Source organism: Rhodnius prolixus, unplaced genomic scaffold, assembly GCF_049639745.1.
Source record: "Rhodnius prolixus isolate KJV_2025 unplaced genomic scaffold, Rpr scaffold_3, whole genome shotgun sequence".
Lineage (NCBI taxonomy): Eukaryota > Metazoa > Arthropoda > Insecta > Hemiptera > Reduviidae > Rhodnius > Rhodnius prolixus.
Genome location: NW_027411603.1, coordinates 3,096,264 through 3,118,346, shown reverse-complemented (window position 1 = coordinate 3,118,346; position 22,083 = coordinate 3,096,264). Strand labels below are relative to the sequence as shown.

The 22,083-nt window shown below is 35.7% G+C and overlaps 1 protein-coding gene and 1 long non-coding RNA gene across 3 annotated transcripts in view; one reads left to right on the top strand and one right to left on the bottom strand.

Moving 5' to 3' along the window:
* LOC141452836 (alkaline phosphatase-like) overlaps window positions 1-22,083 on the bottom strand; it is a 611,245-nt gene that overhangs the window by 472,752 nt on the left and 116,410 nt on the right. The window lies entirely within an intron of this gene.
* On the top strand, window positions 458-3,661 carry LOC141452369 (uncharacterized). Of its 2 annotated transcripts, none has more exons than XR_012457357.1 (3): window positions 458-1,273; window positions 1,796-1,889; window positions 3,587-3,661. It is a non-coding gene; the product is annotated as an uncharacterized lncRNA (long non-coding RNA). The 2 variants fall into 2 exon arrangements; XR_012457356.1 differs by lacking the exon at window positions 3,587-3,661 and adding an exon at window positions 3,019-3,246.

Below are 22,083 nucleotides of genomic sequence, written 5' to 3'. Positions count from 1 at the left end.
TTCCGATTCATTTACCCAAACTTAACCTCCTGTACCAAAAGCTACATCCAGTTAAGTTCTCCAGAGTTCTGGAATTGTTGAAACTCTCTGTACATGTTACTTGTTTCTACCACATACCCGATTACATTCATTCTCGTTAACCAGGCTGTAAAAAATCCCTTCTTTCTTTTTATCAGTTTTTGCTTTTTTATTTTTATTCTTTCTGTACTTTCTCTTACTTATGTAAGAAAAAATGAAATTATCGAGGAGTATCTTGTAACCGTTTAGGTTGGCAGAACCGGCGAGTACTGCTAGCGCCCCTAGCGTAACCTGACCCAAAACTATCATTACCTTCTCTCTAGTCGTTAGAGCATGTGCTTAAAATTTTCATATTCTTATTATTTCAGTTTTTTTCTTGCTTGAAAGTCTTACTTTTGTTATTTTAATGTTAGTAATTCTGGGCTAATGTAAAGAATAGTTACCCGGAGGTGTGGCCTGTTTATTTTTGGTGCATGCGCAGTACAGCACAGTTACCGTTCACTTTTTAAACTACTTCCCGCCAATGTTCAATACATATTCTTTTTAAATTTCTCAACTTCCGCTAATGTGCTGTATATAATTTGTTTGAATTTCTTACCTAATTATGTTTAGCGCGCATGCGCAGTACACTCACTCCATAGTAACTGCTTCCTTTTCAATGTATTATCAGTTCCCGCCAGTGACTACAGTTGCTACATGTGTTACGTTTTCATTTCAAGAACTTTTGTTACTTTGTAGGTGTCTATTTTTTTGAAACTCCATTAAAATGAGTGTTTTGAATTTAGAGTTCTTCTACTTCTTAAAGCATGAATGTAATCTGAGTGAGGATGGAGAAATGAATGTTTTGCAATTTTGTATGGATGTTGCTTTAATTGATAGAAGATATGTATGCCCGGATAAAGATACGTTGCTAGATGTCATTAAGACTTTCATACTGCCAGGATCTACAATTTACTCGGACTGTTGGAAGTCAAATGACTGTCTACGAAGACGAAGGGTTCAAGCATTTGAAAGTAAATCACTCCATAAATTTTAAAGACCCCGAAAACTGGTGTATACACGAATGCTATTGAGGGAACATGGAGTTCCATAAAAAGGCAACTGCCAACTAGGACCGTCACTGGCCAGTTTGACTCCTATTTAGCGGAGTATATGTGGCAAAGGAGTCATTCTTCCAGTGGCGACCTAATGCGAGATTTTCTGGAGGGTGTAGCAGCTGTTTATAAGCCGCCTGAAAGGGATTCCCCAGATTAAGGTAAGCTGTTTTTGTTTCTATCATTATTTGTTTGAATCGCGTGTATGAACTCTTTTAAACATTAGGGATTTTATCTGTTCAGCTAGAAGGGATGTGGGTACAAATAAATTTGTAGCGGGGGCGTGGAGGTGAAATTTTTTTAAATAAAATTATCAGTCTTGAATAAATAATTCGAAGTGATTCTGATTCGCTGTTACCATATAACCCGCCAGATTTAAATGTAAATATAAAATTAAATCTTTTTATATTTATATTTGAATTTGGCGGGTTATATGGTAACAGCGAATCAGAATCACTTCGAATTAGGCCACACCTCCGGGCGCTATTCTTTACATTTACCGTTTATCTTTTATGATATTGTGAATGGTGTTCTTTTTAGTTTACAACTGTGTCTATCTTGCACTACTTATACTTCTGCTTTCTTGTATTGCCTTAGGCTTGTACTTATTATTTTCTGTATATTATCTATGTTATTGTAAGTATTTTTATTTATACACACATATATTCTTTTAAATATTTCAGTACTATCGCTGTAAATAGAGACTGTGCTTTAGCTTTGGTTCTGTAAAAGCTTGGACCTGTCCTTCTCACCTGAGCTTGCCTGGAAGCTTATTCGGTAAGTACCCATTACATACTAAGATACTGATCTCCTTCTCAAACAATTAACAAGTGATAAAGTGCTAGCCCGGCGCCCTTCCTCAAATTCCAAAATTTTCTATGTGGCAAGCCAACACAATGCCAACAATGGCACTACCAAGTGCAATGCCTAACCTAGAGAGATGGGCCAATTTGTAAAAAACACTTTTCGGGACTTGGGCGCCTCTAAAACGGATATTTCTGGTGTAAAAACTCAAAGCTATAAATCTGCAACTGAACTATACCTTCTGTTACTTAGTAGGGCTAACAGTAAGGTAATAAAAACTAAAATTAATCCCAAGGTAGATGCTTATCTTAATCCTAAAACATGGCCAGCAAATAAATAGTTAGCTGATAATCTTAGCACGGCTAGAGCTGTTGATTTACTATTATTAAAATGTTCTCCTCGCTACAACGCTAAACTACGCCTTGTATGGTTGTTGCCGGCTTTATTAAACTTGGCTTCAGCGTAGCCGCCAGTCTGTGCGCTTCACAGAGGGGTGCCCATAACCCGTTAGTAGCTACTGAAAGTTACCACAGCTCCTAAAATACTACGGTAGGCGGATTACTTTCAACAACAATATTTTGTTTATAATCTTTAGTTATTACAAGCTAGCAATAATATTTAATGTTACCTGTCATGTAACCCGTAAAGTACAGAAGGTCTTAGCATAATATAATACGTGCAGTATTATGGAAGTGCAGGATACAAAGCATAAATATAGCTTCCAATCAGCCCTCCCCTCCCCCCTTATACATCTCGGGCTCGTCTAGACCTTGAAACGTGCGAAAACTTCTTTACAGGAATACTTGAAAGATGCTATAAAGTGCCTGTAGAACTCTGAACGATTGAGATTATAATACTTATCCCTCAAACCTTTTGTGGACTTACGGACTAGATCTGTGGGGTTCAGCCAAACTCCGACAGATAGTTGATTTGACTAAACCTCACTCTTCACAACGACCTCAACATCTCCAAACTTACAACAACTTGCAGAGACGAAACATCACTAGTTCCAAACTGCTCTCACTACTTGCTCTAATTCATTTCTCTTGCCTCTACTGCCAATCTTAACAATTCACCTTACTGATTGAATTCACCATTTAAGGCTCCGAGACTTCCTTGAGAACTAAAGATCAACACCATCATCGATTTCCTGCAGAGAGAGAGAGAGCCACCGCTGGATAGCTCCTCTCTCCGCCTGCTCTTCACGCATCACTTACATCATCACCATATTTACTTATTGTATATATTTATGTACAGATTGTAAATTACTAAATAAACTTGAAAAATAATAATGTAGAGCTATAGATTTCACAAAATAAATAAGTAGAAGTTTTCTGTAAACAAAATAAATATAACTGGATTAACTCAAGTAAAATTTTGACGTTTAGCTACTAGTACCAGGTGGATATCCTGCAACAACCCTGGTGATGAAAATATCCGCCCTGGGAGTTCAGGGAGAAGTGAGAGCGACCATGAGGGAAGACCATGATATGAATAACTACTCCCTGGCGTCCATTCAATCCTCCCTAGAAATGGCCCACTCGGAATATTCAAATAAAAATGGGAATCTAAACCACATTTTTGATTGTTTTATTTGTGTAGACAATACCATTTATATTTTTTTTAAACTTGCACTTTTTGAATTAATAAATTTCATTTTATTATTGTAGGTGCACAGATTGATCACAAATGAAGAGTAACACTCTATAAAGAGGTAAAAGAATTTTTAAAGCAAAACTTTGTGACTCCTTAACAAAAACTTACAGTTTTAAAAGTTAAGTATAAGGTTTGATTAAACGCCAAAAGGTACACAAATCAGCAGTTCCCAACATTTCATTAATACTTCATTGATATAATTTAAGTAATTTTACTGCATTAACTTTTCCTTCACATTTTTTAGAATTTATTAGATGTCACAGACCCTTATGCTGGCCATTTTCGTCTACAAAATATTTACTCAAGTAGCACACCATTTAACTTAGATTGACTGTAATATCTATTTATCTATAATAATCAAACTATTAATCACAGGTGAAAAAGAGAACGTTATAAAAAATATAAAAAAAATAAGAGGCTAAAAAATTCATAAACTTTTTTTACATCAATGATTTTATGCATTTATTTTTATTTTTAAATAAAAATCATTGGTTTAAGTTCATTCTTCGATTAAAGTAATTGTTATTTTATGTAGTAGTCAAACGTTTGTAATAATAAGTAATAAATAATCTGGCTTTATCGCAAATAATATAGTTTTCTTCAATTACATTCTCCATCTAGGTGTTCTTCCCACAATGTTATATATATGTAATATAAAATAAAGAAAATAAAGATATGCATATTTTTAGGACAGCTAATTATTCCAGTATTTTACCATAAGTAAAATTAGGGGGACTAAATTAAATTACAATTGAGAAATGAGTAAATATTGTTGAATAATCTACTTGTTATTAAATGTATGTTATTTGTGCTCACGAATATTTCGGTAAGACGAATTTAAGACTGAAATATTGTTTTGAATCCTCCGTGATTGAAATTTAAAAAGTGGCCGACTCTAACTTTGTTTTTTTCTACTTTAACATGCATGTATATGTGACTACTCAGAATAATTCATCACTCATTTTATCATAATTATAATAAAAAAATATTATGAATGAACTGGCCAGCATAAGGGTCTGTGACATCTAATAAATTCTAAAAAATGTGAAGGAAAAGTTAATGCAGTAAAATTACTTAAATTATGTCAATGAAGTATTAATGAAATGTTGGGAACTGCTGATTTGTGTACCTTTTGGCGTTTAATCAACCCTTATACTTAACTTTTAAAACTGTAAGTTTTTGTTAAGGAGATTTTTGTACCTTTTAGATAGATTTTCCTTTTTGTCTATTTGCAAAGTTACGTCTGCTTTACAGATTTTTTAAAATTTGGAATAAGCTATTCTATCATTATAACCTGATAAGGTGTTAAATCGGAACCGTAACTACCACTGGAGAGATCTTTTTAAAGAATGATTATAGTTGCGGTCCCCAAACCATCCTCAATAACCATTTTTTTGAGAAAGCGTTTTGAATAAAATAGGAAGGTATTTGTACGTAAATAGCAAAATTAAACTGCGATTTCAGTACTTCCTTTTAAGAGGAGCAAGAAAAATAAACTGCGATTACAGTACTTCTCCCTAAAAGGCAAAGATTTTGAATCGAACGACAATTCATTGATGTAAATCGGTTCACTCATTGATAATTTTAACGATTGCAGTACTTCCTCTTAGTAGGTGTAAGAGCATGATGGCACTTCACAGCCACATAGAGGAGCTTTAATCACTTCTTCGTGCTAAATTTTATCAAAATCGGACTAAGCTTTGTAGAAATATTGGTAATAATAGTTTTAGAAAGGGCCTTATTTGGGTGGGGCGAACTCCCCTCCTTATGAGGCATAGCGTCGAGACTTTTAAAGTACAAATCTGTACAAAATTTCGATTCGAATGACACTTCATTCATGAAAATCGGTTCACGTGTCGATAATTTGAAACGATTGCTATACTTCCCCTTAACAAGTGTAAGAGCAGATCGTCGCTTTATTGTTAGGTAGGGGAGCCCTAACCCTATCATCCTACCAAATTTTATCAAAATCGGGCCAAGATTTACAGAGTAATTAGTAATAATAATTTTGGAGGGGGCCTTACATAAAGGGGGCTAACTCCTCTCCCATTCAATGTACAGGGCCGAGACCCCCAAAAGGCACATCTACATAAAATTCCGAATCGAATGACACCTCATTCATGAAAATCGGTTCACGCGTTTAGGCGCTACGTTGTTTACAAAAAAGGTAACAAGAACAACAAGAAGAAGAAGAAGAAGAACAAGAACATTTTTTGAAAAAGCCGTTTTTGCTCATTTTCGGCAACTTTTTTCTCGAAACCTATTAGATATGGGTGGTTGCAAAAAAATTACAGTTATAAAGGAGGATTTGCCCTATATTATAAAGAAAATTTGGGAATTTTATCTTTTATAGAAAAATAGAAAAAAATTGTCAAAGTTGGGTGTTTTTCAACGTTACACTTTTTCGTGCAGTTTTTGATGGTCAACCCTTATACAACTGTCCTACCGGACAGTTTTAATAAACGATTTAAAAGAGAACAACCAATAAGTAAGCAACAACAAGTAATCATAAATTTTATAGAAATCCATTATAATTTATTGAAGTTGTTTGATTAAGCAGGCCGTAGAATAGGAGATTATAAATTATGAGAGGCGATGAAGACTTGGTTATTCACAGCTTCCGGAATGGAACAATGGATGATACAGTTGGAACAAGCGGAAGAGGACCCTCTATTAAGGAGGCTTTGGATGTATATAGGCGTAGGAGTGAACGGAAAGAGGATGAGGGAACGTGATTGATATTGGATACATAGCAGACCTTACAGCTCTACACAGAGAGCATTTCTGGGCATGCTGAGATCATTATTTAAAGCGCTATTCGGCAAATCCTGGTAACTGAATAGCCTTTTGAAACTCAGATACCTTTCGATACCATTTCATCCAACTTCATCTGGGATATATTATTATTATTATTTTTATTTGTTAAAGAATATTCTTATACAAATTTTGAGTCTGGCTCAGTTAATATACAATACAACAAAATAAAGTAGAAATAAATAGTAATAATGCTTACGATTCGAAAAAGCCATTAACTACAAGATTAAATAATTCAAAACCTATTGTAAAAAGGGGCGATAACATAGTCCTTTAAAGAAAATAGATAAACAAATTAAACATTATATAACTTTCCATACAAATAAAATTAAATAAGCAACCCCTAAGTAAATATAAAATCAAACAAAATCGTTCCTTCTTAACATCTCCACTAAATAACAATAAACATCATTTAATTTTATTAGATTGTTATAATCCAGGATACTCTCCATATTTTGTAAATTATCATCATGAACTATATATCTTTGTATGTAACGCTGGCGGTAGTCACAACAACCAGAACAGATTAGAATAAGATGCTCCAAAACATTGCCTATAACCTTATTACACAATTTACAAATTTCTTCTGCTTTGAAAATATACATTTTCCCTTTTATATAAAACCTTAGAAAGTCACCATTTGCAACCCTCAATTGGCTGACTATCCTTATTTTTTCAAAACTTGTACAAAATTTTATATAATCCTCAGGCTCAAAACATTTAAAATTAAAAACTCTACGATAAAAAGGCAGATAATTTGAGTTAATAATTCTATTTAAATCAACCGATAACAAGTTATTATTAAACTTCTCCAACAAGTTCTTCCTATTCTCTATTAGATAACTTATATCCGACGTAGTAAAAAATTTTGGATCTCCTCCATTTTCTGCAAGACATTTTACTTGGCTCACCCAGTTATAATTGACATCAGCACAGACGGAATCAAGCTTGCAAAGTGCTCTAAAGCAGTGTTTTAACAGATTATTTTCCGGTAATTTCCTCAACTTTATCCAATAATTCACCACCCTATTGAACACCTTTGCAGCAACCTGACTTCGTCCCAATTCCAATCGAACCACATAGTTAGGAGTACATTTGGGCCAGTAAAAAAGGGACTTAAGGAACTTACATTGAACGGTTTCCAAGGCGTCAAGATAACGTAGGCTCCAAATTTCGGACACATACAATAGGGATATAGGTTCCATGTATTTTCACAAATACCTAAACGAAAACAACGCACATCGTCTGTTTAGGGGTCACACATGGAAATATCAAAAATCACATCTTATTTTTAAAAAAAAAAAGTGATATTAAATACCAGCTGTTAAACATCATTTTTTCTTTACTTTATCTCTTCTGAATTTCTCGTATTACTGCGTGTGCGCAGTACATTCTCTTACTCCACCAATCAGGAGGTTTTGCGATCGTGCAGATTTTCGAATTTTTAGATTTTCCGGGAAGTATCACTTTTTAGGCTCTTAAACGTTTAAAAAAAAAAAGAGAAGATAGTTTTTACAAATTTTTCCTGCCTTAGAATGAATTTTGGACAACTCATAACCAAAACACAAAAAAAAAAAATATTTAAAAAAAGTGAAATAAGTTAAAATTTAATATTTCTCAAAGTTCCTACCAGAGAATGCACCAATAAATATTCAAATATTTCAGTTGCCTACAGTTTTGCATGGGTACTAACTTTTTGATTGGTTCGCGTATATTTTTAATTAACTAAAAATGAAATTAATATTCTTCACCGTGGGTTTTGCTGCTCAAGATAACCTGTATGTATTGATTGGGTCGCTCTTTACATTGTTTTGTCCTGTGTACATAAATAAAAGTAAAAGGGGCGGGTGTGTTGGTCTAGTGGTCAAGAGAGGGGCTTCGTATGTGGAAGGTCCCCAGTTCGAATCCCGCGTATGGCTAGTTTTTATTTGTTAGAAAAAAAAAATGATTGTAGTAATGAATGAGCTCCTGTCCCCGTCCACGTCTCCTAATTTGGTAGTTGGACGTTAAGCCCCGTCAGAAACAATAGGCGATCACTTTATAAATCAAAGTGTGTAATAAAACAAATAAATAAATTACATAAATCAAACTTTCTCTAAAAATTTAAAAAAATCAGATAATGTTATAGTCACTACCCTTAAGTACGTATTCATTGAATAGGTTGGAGTACATTCAGAGCTTCCTTTTAATGGTATCTCCAGCAAATTTATGTCCACTGAACACGAAGTGATAGGAGAAGATACCAATCCTAAGTGCCCAAGTCTAAATTGAATTTAAAGAGAACAGCCATTATTATTTCGGCACTTCCGCTGGAATTCCTTGAGAGAGCCTATTTCCTGTACATTATCTGTCTCTTTCCTCTTCCGGCGTTCTCAATCTTGCTTCCGCTCTGCTACTGATTGTAACAGATCTTCTGGCAATCTCGAGTTTAAAAATTATTTGTTTTAATTTATTTAATTAAAGGTCCCAGACCTTATTACAGGATTCTTCCATTTCTTCATCTTCTTCTCCTAGCGCCTCAATGTGTCTTTAAACCATTTTACAGCAAAGCACGCTCCCTGCAAATTACTAAATCCTAATTTCTTAAATGGGTCCCTCAGGGTAAAACTTACGATACAGGAAATGAAAATCTTCCCGCTCTTTTCTCCAATTAGAGTTCCGCACAGAATTCTAATTAAAACGTTTCCTTTTATCCCCTCAACTACGAAAACACCTTGTTAACGTCCTAATTCTAAAGAACTATTAAGAAAATCCCAGTTTTTTTACAGATGAGTGAAAACACCTCCTCGGCTATCTCTTAATTAATTCTCCCCCCTTCGAATTAATATATATTTCCTGTAAAACAATTAATTTTTTGGAAACATATTTAATTTATAACATCCTTTAGAAAGGAGCGTATCCCACAATATTCCCCCAGGATTGCCCTAAAGTGAACTCTACAAAAATGAATACAATAAAAATTATATTCCAAAGTATAAAAAACTGTATTCAGGAAGTTTAAAAAAATAATAGAATAGGTGAGGCTATTTAATTACGAGACAGATGCTGCTACAGAAGAACTATGCATGCGCCAAATCCTAACGACCGCGACAGCTGTGCAGCAGCGTAAAGCCTTCTCTTTCGATTGCAGCGTCTCACGTGTTTGTAGAGAAATCAGTCTGACCGGAACCATCGTTTGTGTTAGAAGTGTTAGTTTTGTTTTGCCGAATACAAGATACTTACACATGTAGTAGAGCAACGAATTGTCGTGAAATTTCACTTGGTAAAACCGCTACTGAAACTTATCTTTTATTAAAAGAAGTTTATGGCTTTTGAATGTTAATCACATGCGCGAGTTTTTGGAGTGGTTCAAGCGTTTCCAAGATACGTCCGGGGAGATGATGACCGCCCGGGTCGCTCTTCTACGTCCAAAACGGATGCAAAATATCGATTATAATTAATCAACATTACTACCGGTAAGGTGCTTGCTCAACTCCGTGAAAGAGTAAGGAAAAAACGTTCCCGATTTGTGGAAGAACAAGTCACGGGGTTCTCCATCAAGACAGCGCGCCAGCCCACACTGCATTGTGTAGCCAAGTACAACATCCCAGTTTCTAGGCCATCCGCCTTATTCGCCTGACCTGGCCACCCCATGTGACTTTAGATCTGTTTCCCCCCCCCCACCCAAAGTCAAATCTGCATTAAAAAGGAACACGATTTCAGCAGTCCGTTGAAGCTGTGAAAGAAAAAGCGGCACGCGTCATGCAGGAGCTCAGACAGAAAAAGACTTCCAGCACTGTTTCTGAACAATGGTAAAATTCGCATGGAGCGTTTTTAGGGGTGTATATTGAAGGTGATAATAACCTAAATATGTATAAATTTAAAATAAAATGTTTTACAGCATCTTCTCGTTATTTAATAGCCACACCTCTTAAGATGTAATTGAAAGGGCCGTACAAAATACTGTAGGGGTGCTTTAATGTGCAGTCTACCCTTGCCACTCCCTTTCAAAAGAGCCTTCCATTGAATTTTCCTGAAAAAAAAAAAGTTTTAGAGTCACAAGTGTGCGAGGAAATGCCAAGTTTGAAGAAAACTGTTGGTCCAGTTGTCCAGAATCTCACTCCCTAAAAGAAGAAGCTCAGTAAGCACCACTATGTTTTTAATTTAGAAGGCAATTAACGTGCAATATTAATTTTCTTGTACTCAAAATTAAGTTTATTATTTTTGTGAAAATTTTTGTGTTCAAATAATAATTAATAATTAAATGCAAAAGGAATAAATTAAGTACTTTCACTTAAATTTTGAGTATACTTTATTTTGGTGTAACTATAAACGTTTGTGGCAAAAGTTTTTACATTTACAAATTTAATAATCTGAACACAATAAGAAAGCAGAACAATTTAAAAGCCATTTCATGATTGCTTATAATTTATTTATTAAATGTTTTGAAATTTATAAGAATATTAAGTATAAAAAAAGATCCCTGCGGGAAAACTTTGGGCAGTAAAAATACACAACAAAGAGTAATAAAAAAGAAAAAGTACAAGATAGGAAATAGAAAATTTATTTTCTTTGGGTTTTCCTTATTTTTTTGGGAGGGAGTACGAAAAAGAGAGGGACAAAGGAAAGAAAAACAACGTAAGTTTATACAAGGAAATAATTTCGCTTGAAAAACTGCTTACAAAATGCAAAAGTAGAATTCTGAGCTGTAGATAGAATGAAATAGTGGAGCTTACAAGAGATGTGTACTTTGTACGATTTAAGTTTTCAGGCATTGTGAGTGTGGATATAAAGAGCAGATGTGTGGCTTTGTTGTCAGATCCTGAGGGAGAGTCCAGTGTGACCCACATGGGTTATCATCCCTCCGTTCTTTCACTTTCTAACATGCTTATTTTAGATATCTTTTTTTGCTGACTTCAATAACTTTTCTAGCTTCGTATTGTATGCTTGGTGGATATATATATATTAGATATATTTTTAAGTCTGGAGAGAGATAGGGCGTGACGAAGGAGACAGAATACCGAAGAGAGGCCGGAGAGTAGGATCCAAGACGAAGAGAGATATTAGGGTACTTTTCTGTTTCTTACTAGAATGAACGAGGCAGGTAAGTTGTAGTAGGTGTAGTAGAAAAGAAAGAAGAGGCGGCAGCAGTCTGAAGGTGAGTGCTTAAATTGTATTGGGCGACTTCGTAGAGTTACGAGACCAAACTGCCGCCTCCAGACTCTTAATGTAATTCCCCGAACGATACTAAAAAAAAGCACCAGTTGGAGTATACTTTGGGGATTTTGAAAACTAGAACTTAAGAAGCTGGAAAAAGCTGTTTTCCCGGCCATCTTCATGAACGATATCTGCTGGTTCCCCCGTCTCTCGAACTCTCCCAAGGCTATAAACACCCTCATTCCTGGTGGCACCGCCTCCTTTATATACACACACACACAAATCTGCGCTACGCCCTCTTGAAACTGGTTTTTAACGCAATAACCCATTTTCCCTCAACTAGCTCCATTACCTCACTATCTATTACTTTAGAAAATAGTAAAAACTATTTAGTTAGGTAATGGAGCTTTAAAGACAAATACACGTCGTTATGTGTAACTCATTAGACTTGATTTTGTCTATAAGTACATTATTAATTTCATAAATTATAGCATAACAAAATATTTTAAATTTATTCAATATTGTTCAAGGACAAATAGAAGTTGGATTCTTTAGGAATTAAATCAAAATTGTACTCACTAGATGGTGCTTTGAAGTAAGCTCGTATGGCTAAGGATGTTACTTCTCGAGGAGGAAAAACCAAGGCCTGAGGAGCTTTACCCAAGAGTCGCTCTCCAGAATTAAGGGTCTTAATCAGACTTAAGTCTTTTAATCAAAAGACGGGTCTGGAGAGCGAACTTCAGAATGGGGGGAGCCACAATAGATCCAAATGGGTCGCAGTGGCGCCCTGGCTGAATCTAATCTAACGTTAGAAAAATGAATCAATGAGGAGCAGCTTAGAGATTCAACCCTTCGTAACCAAGTTGGAGAATCGGAAGTTGGGGGTGGTTTGGCCACGTCTGCAGGAGAAGCGAAGAAGAGAAGATTAGGTGCTTGATGGAGGCCGCAAACCAAGATTGGGCTTTTTGGACTACATATTTGAACGATTGGCACAAAAGCAAGGTCAGACAAGGTTATCTATCCGAAGATTGGCAAGTAATAGAGAAGAGAACATCCGATGGTTGAAGGCCTAAGCTATCTAAAGCTCGACGCTGAAAGCCACAACAGCCAAGACAAAGAAGAAGAAAAAGAAGTTTTAACGTAACGTTTTCATGGAACTTATACTAAAAACTAGTCTTCAAAACTAGACCATGTTCGCGTTGAAAATAGTCGCAAACGACTGTACCAAACTCTACTGAGTGGAATGGCTGATTTCCGGTCGGCCAGTTTTCTTTAAATTTGAAATTCTGGTTGCATATTTAATCCTTACTAATTTTTGATGGGTGATAAGCCCTTACAGTACCCTAGAATGGTACTTTTGAGGGAACCTCAACTAGCATCACATCCCGAAGAGCCACAAGATCGAATTTTCCCATCATAACGTTTCAAATAAATGCTCCAGAACTACGTTTACGCAACAAGTACGTCGTAGGAGCCGTTTCCAAGAGAATCTCTAAAAAATGATTTTATTTTTTTTAAAGCGAGATTGAGTAAATTATTTCTTTCAAATCGATTTTTTTTTTGGTTCAAAAGCACGATTATCGTTCGATTCGATCTAGACCAAATTAATCAAATTTTTAATCGTTTTTTTCGCGTTTACGCTGATCACATATTCTCACAGAACTGACAGACGCAAAAACACTCAAATCCCACACATACTTGCAGATTAATTGGAAGAACAGGAAAAACTGTTTTGGACTCTAGGGGCGTCAAAAGAAGAATATTTCCGGTCGGGAATCGATATCGTAAACCTATTACAATAAGTGGAAGAATAAGAAGATAAAGCTAGGCGATTTTTTTTTTTTTTTTTTTTTTTTTTTTTTTATATACAGGGTGTCCCAAGCTATATGGATAACGACTTTTTCTCGGAAACTAAGGTAGCTAGAAAAAAACTAAAAAATACGTGTTCCCTTAGTTTTTTGTTAGAAATCCAAATTTACTTTGTAAATTTTTTTCGGTGCTTCCAGAAGCGAGATACAGGCACCAACTTCATTTTTTCAAATGGGAAGGTGCGGTTTTTATTTCAGAAATAGATTCCTCTATTTTTTTTAAAGAAAAATTTACTCGAACGGTTTTTTTCTGTGAGCGATATTTTAGAAGTTATGAATGAAAACATGATTCTTATAAGAAATGTCAAAATGATATAACGGTTTTTTGATTGAATAAGAAGAAAAGTACTATTTTATCATAAATTTTACTCCTCATTAATATTAAAGATCATGCTCGAAATGGCCTCCACCATTAGAGATGCATAGACATGCTCTTTCCCGCCAATTGCCCCTTACTGCCAAAGAAGTACATTCGGCTTTAACCGAGTTACAGGCATCTATTATTCTCAGCTTTAGTTCATCTACAGATACAATCCCGGCTTGATTCTGATACCTAGATTTAGAAATGCTTTTAGATAAGCAGAAATAAGGAAAGAAAGAACAAAGTTATGAATAATCACCTTGTTTTTCAGGTATCCCCAAAGGAAATAGTCCGTAGGTGACAAATCCGGTGAACGAGGTGGCCACTGAATAGCCCCCGTGATGGATATAATACCATCAGGCATGTAAAGAGATATCTCGATAGGCAATTTGATGGGCGTGTTATATCGACACGGGGGGGAATTCAGTGACACCTCGTTTACCGGATTTGACACCTATGGACTATTTCCTTTGGGAATACCTGAAAAACAAGGTGATTATTCATAACTTTTTTCTTTCTTTCCTTATTTCTGCTTACCTAGAGGCATTTCTAAATCTAGGTGTATCAGAATCAAGCCGGGATTGCATCTGTAGATGAACTAAAGCAGAGAATAATAGATGCCTGTAACTCGGTTAAAGCTGAATCTATTTCTTTGGCAGTAAGGGGCAGGAAAGTGCATGTCTATGCATCTCTAATGGTGGAGGCCATTTCGAGCATGATCTGTAATATTAATGAGGAGTAAAATTTATGTTAAAATTGTACTTTTCTTCTTATTCTATCAAAAAACCGTTATAATATTATCATTTTGACATTTCTTATAAGAATCATGTTTTCATTCATAACTTCTAAAATATCGCTCACAGAAAAAAACCGTTCAAGTAAATTTTTCTTTAAAAAAATAGAGGAATCTATTTCTGAAATAAAAACCGCACCTTCCCCATTTGAAAAAATGAAGTTGGTGCCTGTATCTCGCTTCTGGAAGCACCGAAAAAAATTTACAAATTAAATTTGGATTTCTAACAAAAAACTAAGGGAACACGTATTTTTTAGTTTTTTTCTAGCTATCTTAGTTTCCGAGAAAAAGTCGTTATCCATATAGCTTGGGACACCCTGTATGTACGGAAAAATGGGCAACAATAAAAATGAAAATTCTATGTTTACTAAGAATACAGTTTTCCGCACTAGCGTGGTTACGCCTACAACAAAGTAGTTTTTTTTTTTCTACCATTTTGTTAGGGAAAAAATATCTATAAAATGGTAAAAGTTTGCAAAAATCTGATATTATCAAAGTTGAAAATTGCATTGTACCCACGATATAATGTAAAATCCAGAACGCTCATATAGATTCCAATATAGATCGCACCCAGAGGAGCGATTCGCCGTGTCTCTGGTGGTAAACAGATCACGTGATACTCTAAACAATGCTAACCCCCTCCCCAAAATAAAGGTTTGAATTATGTTCATTGCGTAGTAACCTATTCTATCCCAATTTTTGTGTTTTGTATAACACATGGATTGTAATAATGTACAATAAAATTGTAACCCATATAAACAGCTGGGTGTATTGCTGGATACCGTGTTTCAGAACTGACATTTGCAATCCATTTCCGCTCCTCCTCCCCCAACTCCAAATTTTACAACGTACTAAATCTATCGTAATTTTTCTTGTACCATGGCTTTTTTTCCTAGCTTTTAAAAAAAGTCCTTGGGGATAATGGCAATTTGAGTGGACTTCAAATTTAAGTAAACATTTCAAGTGTAAAGTACGGTTAGAATTAAATATGGCTTAACAAATGTTCGGTAAGTTTAGAAAGTTAATTTGAACATTAGAACTTTAAAAGGAAAGGTCTGAAGATTTCCCACCAATAGTTTTTCTTTTATTGAAATTTTAATTTTCTTTATTATTATTCATTTTCATTTTCTCTGCGTTTTGTAGTCTAGAGCAGTTAACGGCTTGTATAGCACGCTTACTTAATACCTGTAATTATAAAAACAGTGTACAGTCGCACACAGCCATCTCTTGGCGGTTCTTTTATCTTTCCCGCCATTGCGCTACTCTGGTTCCCGCCCAAACTTCTATAGCCTCGCATTTTTGTATAACCTTTGCTGTGTTTTCATTTCATTTCAGTGCCAGCATACTAGACAGTGCATCTCGATCATCGGCCAAAAAAAATACGAGTAAAAACCGCCTTCCTATATCATTTACATATTCATCTGTTCAGCATCAGTGTTTTCTTCATCTTCAGCTTTAGGGTTGGTCCTCGGTGTACTTATTTTTGCCCTCTTTATGGCCTCCAACCTTGACGAGGTGGTGGAGCTTACAGACTAAGAACTCTAAGGAAAAGAAAATCACCAATAACCACCAACATTAAGACGTATGTATAAAAATATAACTTTTTTATTATTATTATTTTATTAATATTATGTTATTATTTGGTTTTAGGAAAGTCGACCATGAGCCAGTACATTTACTCGATGGATATTATTTATTTAGATTTTCATTTATCTAAAATAAATACCCAACTGCAGAACAATAGACTTGCAACAAGTATATATGGCGATAGAATGACGTGAGAGTGACATCACCGAGAGCGGTAACCTTCATATATAACTTTGATTACTGTCCTCCAGGATTGTCGAGAAGAGTAAAGGATGATTGGTGATGATTGATGATTTAGGGCGTTTTAATGAAACTTTTGTTTCTTTTTTGGTACCGAAATGGTATTAAGTCCTTGATGAATGGTATGTTAAGGTCATCATGGATTGTTCCATTGGTGCATTAGTCTGTAGGCGAAGAATTTTGAACTTTAACGTGTAGAATATAAAATGAAAAATAAATGGAGAGATAACACACAAACTAAAACACATAAACCATAATAATAATTTACTTAATACTCATAAGGGTTTGAATAAACACTAATTAACATAAATATAGTTTATTCACATAAGTCATAAGGCATAACATTCATAAAGCATAACTTCCATAAAGAGTGACCAAACTCAACTCTACTCAACTAAGGAATGTCTCCAACTACCTGCTACCATCTAGCTACCCCTAACGGTCAGCCCTTCTCTTACACCCTCAACAGGGTTGCCAAATATCAAACATTCCAATACATTTAAATTTACTACAAACGATTGAAGACGGGTAAGATATTGGGATGCTTAGCTGAACCGCACAGTTCCGAGTCAGTTAGTCCAAATCGGTTTCAGTAGGGCGTTCTTATTAGTTACTTTGATGGTCAGTTGCTGGTTTTAAACCTCTCTTTCATTTTATTGTTTTTTAAATTTTGAACCCAAATCGTTATGATTACAAAAAGCACCGTATAATAAAGTAATCGCCAATATTCCCAAGCGAGGCTTACCACCTACCAGTTAGGTGTCCTGGACGGAGCGGGAGGCACTCATACTTATCTACCAACATTTTTTTTCTAACAAATAAAAAGTAACCATACGCGGGATTCGAACTGGTGATCTCCTACTCACTAGTCCGAACTTATAACCACTACACCAAACCTGCTTTTCCATTGCTTGCATGGAAACATTTAGTTTCTATTGCAATTACTCAGTTTACAATTTAATTAAATGGTAATTAGTTAATGTAGCTAATTCACACAAAATTTCAAATAGAGTTTTCCTCCATTTTTAAATTTTAATTAGGAAAACAAATGAGCTTTAGAAAATGATGTTATTAGACTATTAAGAAGTTATTTTTAGAGAGATTGAAGTTTTGTACTTTGAATCCAAATTAATTCTGTTATCTTTATTTTGACTTGAACTAATAATTTTTAGAATCGATTCCGTTTATGGATTTAATCCAAATCAAATAAATCCAAAGACGAACTTACCAATTATTAGAAGTGTCTCCTAATTTACGTCTCCTGTACTCCTGTAAAGTTAAGCACATTCCACAATCTACTTGGATGTACCAGTAAAACATGTTGTAAAACAATTAAATGAAAATGTATTTAAAAAAAAAGTGATAATTTCATTAAGCTGGAAAGATCTTAGTTAAGCCAACTTGCTTTACTTTATGATGTTCAGTGTTTTAACTTAATTTCTAAAGTACCGGCTGGATTAAAGCAAGCTGTGAAGCAGGAAGTTTAGGGACCCGCTGCAGGGCGAACGTTTTGCAAAACGGGATATACACCATTGCAAACTGTGCTCGCCTAACAGCAGCTGCTATATCCCATAGCATACACACACTAGCAAGATGTGATTAATGGCTTCTAAGAGACAGTCATTAGAGGAATTTCCGCTTTCATGGTTATGAAGAAATGTACGTTTTTTTTTATTTATTTATTTTCACTAAATAGGGTAAAAAGTTATTTTTTCATTCTTTTGATTCATTTTCTTGCTACTCTCTTTGGTTACCATTATTGGGAATTTCAAAGTTCTATTATACTAAGATTCTCTAATACTTAAGAGTACTATTCCTTCAAAAGCAAAATCTCAACGCTTTATCTAACGCTAGTATTGTATAGATTGAAGACAAGTACATCCAACTTGAATAAAACTTTGTAGGCAAGCTTTTGCAACCTCCATTTCCGCCCGCCCGCCCGCTCCAATTTCCCTAAAGCCCATTCTGCATAAAAGCTGCAGAATATAAGAGCAAAGTTTAAGGAAAAGCTTCAAAGCTTTTTCCGGAGATAATTTTCACAACGTCCGTTTGATAGTTGATCGTTAATTTACAATTGAATTTTCAAGTGAGACGTAATCGAAATATGAAGTTTTTTGATCACTGCCATTTTTTTTTCTCGGACTTTAGGGACCACAAATTGTGCCCATTGAACTCAAACGCTTAAAATTCTACATTATTCTCAAACCCATGTGGACTTACGGACTATCGGGGTTCAGCCAAACCTACAAACATACGGACTGTACAGAGACATTTCAATCAAAACTACTGCCGACAGATAGCTGTCGCTCCTTTCTACGGTGACCAACCTCACTTTTCACAACGACCTCAATATTCCTTTCGTTTAAACAACTCGCCAAGACTAAATACCAAAAGTTCCGTACTGATCTCTCTACTTGTTCTAATCCTCTTGTACTGTCTCTCGCCTCCTCTGACAATCCTCCTAACAATCCTACCTGCCGACTGAATCGCCAGTGGCCCACGACTTCCTTACAGTCTGAAGACCTAAAGAGCATTATATCCCGTAGAGAGTGCTACCCCCACTGGGTAGTTTCTCTCCTCCTGCTCTTCACGTACCAATTAACCTTAGTACTCCCTGATTTACTTATTGTATCTACAATCTATACAATAAAACTGTCCGGTAGAACTTAATAAATTATAAAAAACAAAAACAAGAAACTGTGGCTGTGTCATGGACACGGCCGTGTGTTGTACGTGAATACGTTTACGTAACGGAGTTACTAATGTCCGAATGGATTGTTGAAAAAACGTCGTAGTGAAACGTGCACTAGCTGCTGCCCAATGTGTCTTCATAATCGACGATCGAACACAATCTATGCCTATACAGTCCCGTTGTCGATGTAGAAGCGATTGCATCATCCACTTGCATAATTTCAACCGCCCCAGCTGCAGATGTACTGACACAGTCGTTGATCCGCTCGGCCGCATTCATTCTTTTACGTTCCCGACGGCACAGCTTGACTCGGTCATATGGTGTTTTATTATTACCATTCGATTGTTCTTGAGAAGCCCCTTTCCAACCGTATACGATCTCTGTATTTGGTTTTAGCTTTTCGACGCGTATAGGCCGACATTATATATTTTTGATAATTTTTTTTTTATTCTAACACCTTATTATATTCACTGTCACTATTTTACTCGAATGTTTTATATACAATCGATAGATTGTGACGACAGCTGACGATTAAAACTTACAGCGAACATCGTAGCTTCTCCGAGTCAAAAGTTATACTAATTGCAAATCTCGATACGCAGCAAAATGATCTCAAAATGGCGGCGCTTTCCCCTCCACCGCGCGCGATGCGTCACAGTCCTCGCTTATCGTAATTAATTCTTTGATCCTTTAGCTATCCAGTGAGTCTAATTTAATTTTGGATGTGGACGATAGATTCGAAACTATAATGCCAAACTGTATCCCCCGATTTTGTTCTCATTAGGTTTTTTGGATTGCCTCCATATGATAGCAAATTTACAGACGTATTCACGTCAAAACAAAACAAAAAATCGCAATACTTCCTCCAGTGTGGAAATAAATAAATAAAATAAATAAATAAAAAAAAATGGCAAATGTTATATTAGGCTTGGTTTACGTTTTACATCATATTTGTTGTCAGATGGAGAGAAATTTGTATATGCTAATTTCAAAGTCTTTTTTACTTTTAAACTTTACGTCCCCCTAATGTTGGGGGTTGTTACTGGTTACGCCACTGCTTGGGTTCCCCCTCACAGTATCCCTGTTTTTCTCTCTCTCTCGCACAATCTCCGCTGAGATAATCCAAGGTTTAATGCATTCATTTATCAAGATTTGCGCTCTCAGAATTAAAAACATGAATATATTTAGCCTGCTTTTTGCGTGAATAACCATTCTAATATTTTTACGATGCATACTTTTATATTATGTACCATGTTTATCTCAAAATTATCTGTCATATAGTTAATTATTTTATTTACTTAAGATAAGTTTACAGTGACATGACTCTTCTACAATAACATCTAATCTTTTCTCTTTTAATTACAGCTTCACTTGTTACCTTTACTAATTACTCTTCCGATACTTCCTGCACAACTAGTAAGGGTAAGTTTTGCGGAAGCCGTGACTATCTAAAAATGGATACATCTGATTTAGGTTGTACAACTGAACAATGTACTGAAGTTGCACATTAGATCACCCCGCCCGGGACATCCACAGACTCCAGCACAACACAGAACAAAGTTCTCAGACTGACGGCTAACTCTCTTCCACGGACTAGATTAGATTAGATTGTTTTAGACGTGCGGTTCCACCAGAAAGGGGAAGGAACGCAGGCAATCCAAAATGGTTCCCATTGTTCCTCGCCCACCACTCATCTCATGAGAGATACCGGGGCTTTAAAACAACAAATCCGGCTAAAAGTTGCCAGATGCTAATAAAGTAGTAACAGGACGCTAGGGAGCATGGTGACTCAATCGTCCAGTGCACTGAATAAACCTAGAGAGTTCTGGTTAAGATTACCAGATGCTACAATCTCCGGTAGGAAAACATTTAATCTCCTGAAGATGAGAAATCTAGTTTTAGAATAAACTGTACACACCTGCACAAAGTGCCGCACAGTCTCATTGGACTCACCACAGCCAGCGCTATTTGGCATTTGAACAGACGGTCGACGGACTATAATCGACCATGAGACTGCATCCATAATCTCCACGTCCAAACCATTCTCTTCACTCTAGATGGTCATCCTAGCCCACTCTGCCGCTAAATAGCCACTTACGATCCTTACATTCCCTACAGACAAAAAAAATCGTAACATATCCTGTTCTTTCTCTGGCTGCGGGTTGTTTCAGCCTTTTTCTCTGCATATTTTATGCTTCTCACCCTAAGTTTTCCGAAGGTTACACGAAGGTTGACATGTAATTGTATATATATCCAAAAATAATGTTGATTTATCTATCTATCGAGCTGATAAGTGTTAAGAATTAACTAACCTAATCTAACCTGAGAACCCAGGTGTGCTACTCTTTAGCCAATGTTTTAAAAACCATTCTGCGCTACAAAACTTGTTTGATATGAGCGGTGCAATGAACATGATGTAGGCGTTTGGCCAGACTCATTCATTGGCCAATAATAAAAACAAAGTCACCTTATTGGTGAACATCACAAATACATATTTGAGTGGAGATCAATGGTAGCGCGAATTTCTAAACAGCACCCCGCCCCCTACACTTTGGAATAGATATTCCTGTTCAGGACAGGTTTAACGATAATCTACACCCACGTATCTTGCTTGAGAATTTTATTAAAATGGTCTGTGTGTTTTGGACATCAGAAATTGTTCATACTTTTTTTTGTTGAGCTCTATCGATTCTATTGTTTGTTCATTCGTCCACTTCATCTTATTAAATAACAGTAATCAATAAAACAATTAGATTATCGTATAAGTAGAGTAATAAAAATAATCATCGATTTTCACGAACACATCAAGCATTGAAATGTAAAAAAAAGTAAAGTAATGCCTATTTTTTCAGGCGGGGCTTTACGTCCAACTACCAAATTAGGTGTCGTGGACGGAGGCGACTAGCAAACATACTTTACTATAAATTCCTCATATTAACCATTAAATAAAGTGCAAGGCCTAGACTACTACCGCAATACATCTTAGCTTTGCGGGTCTAGCCTATAACCGCCTAACATAC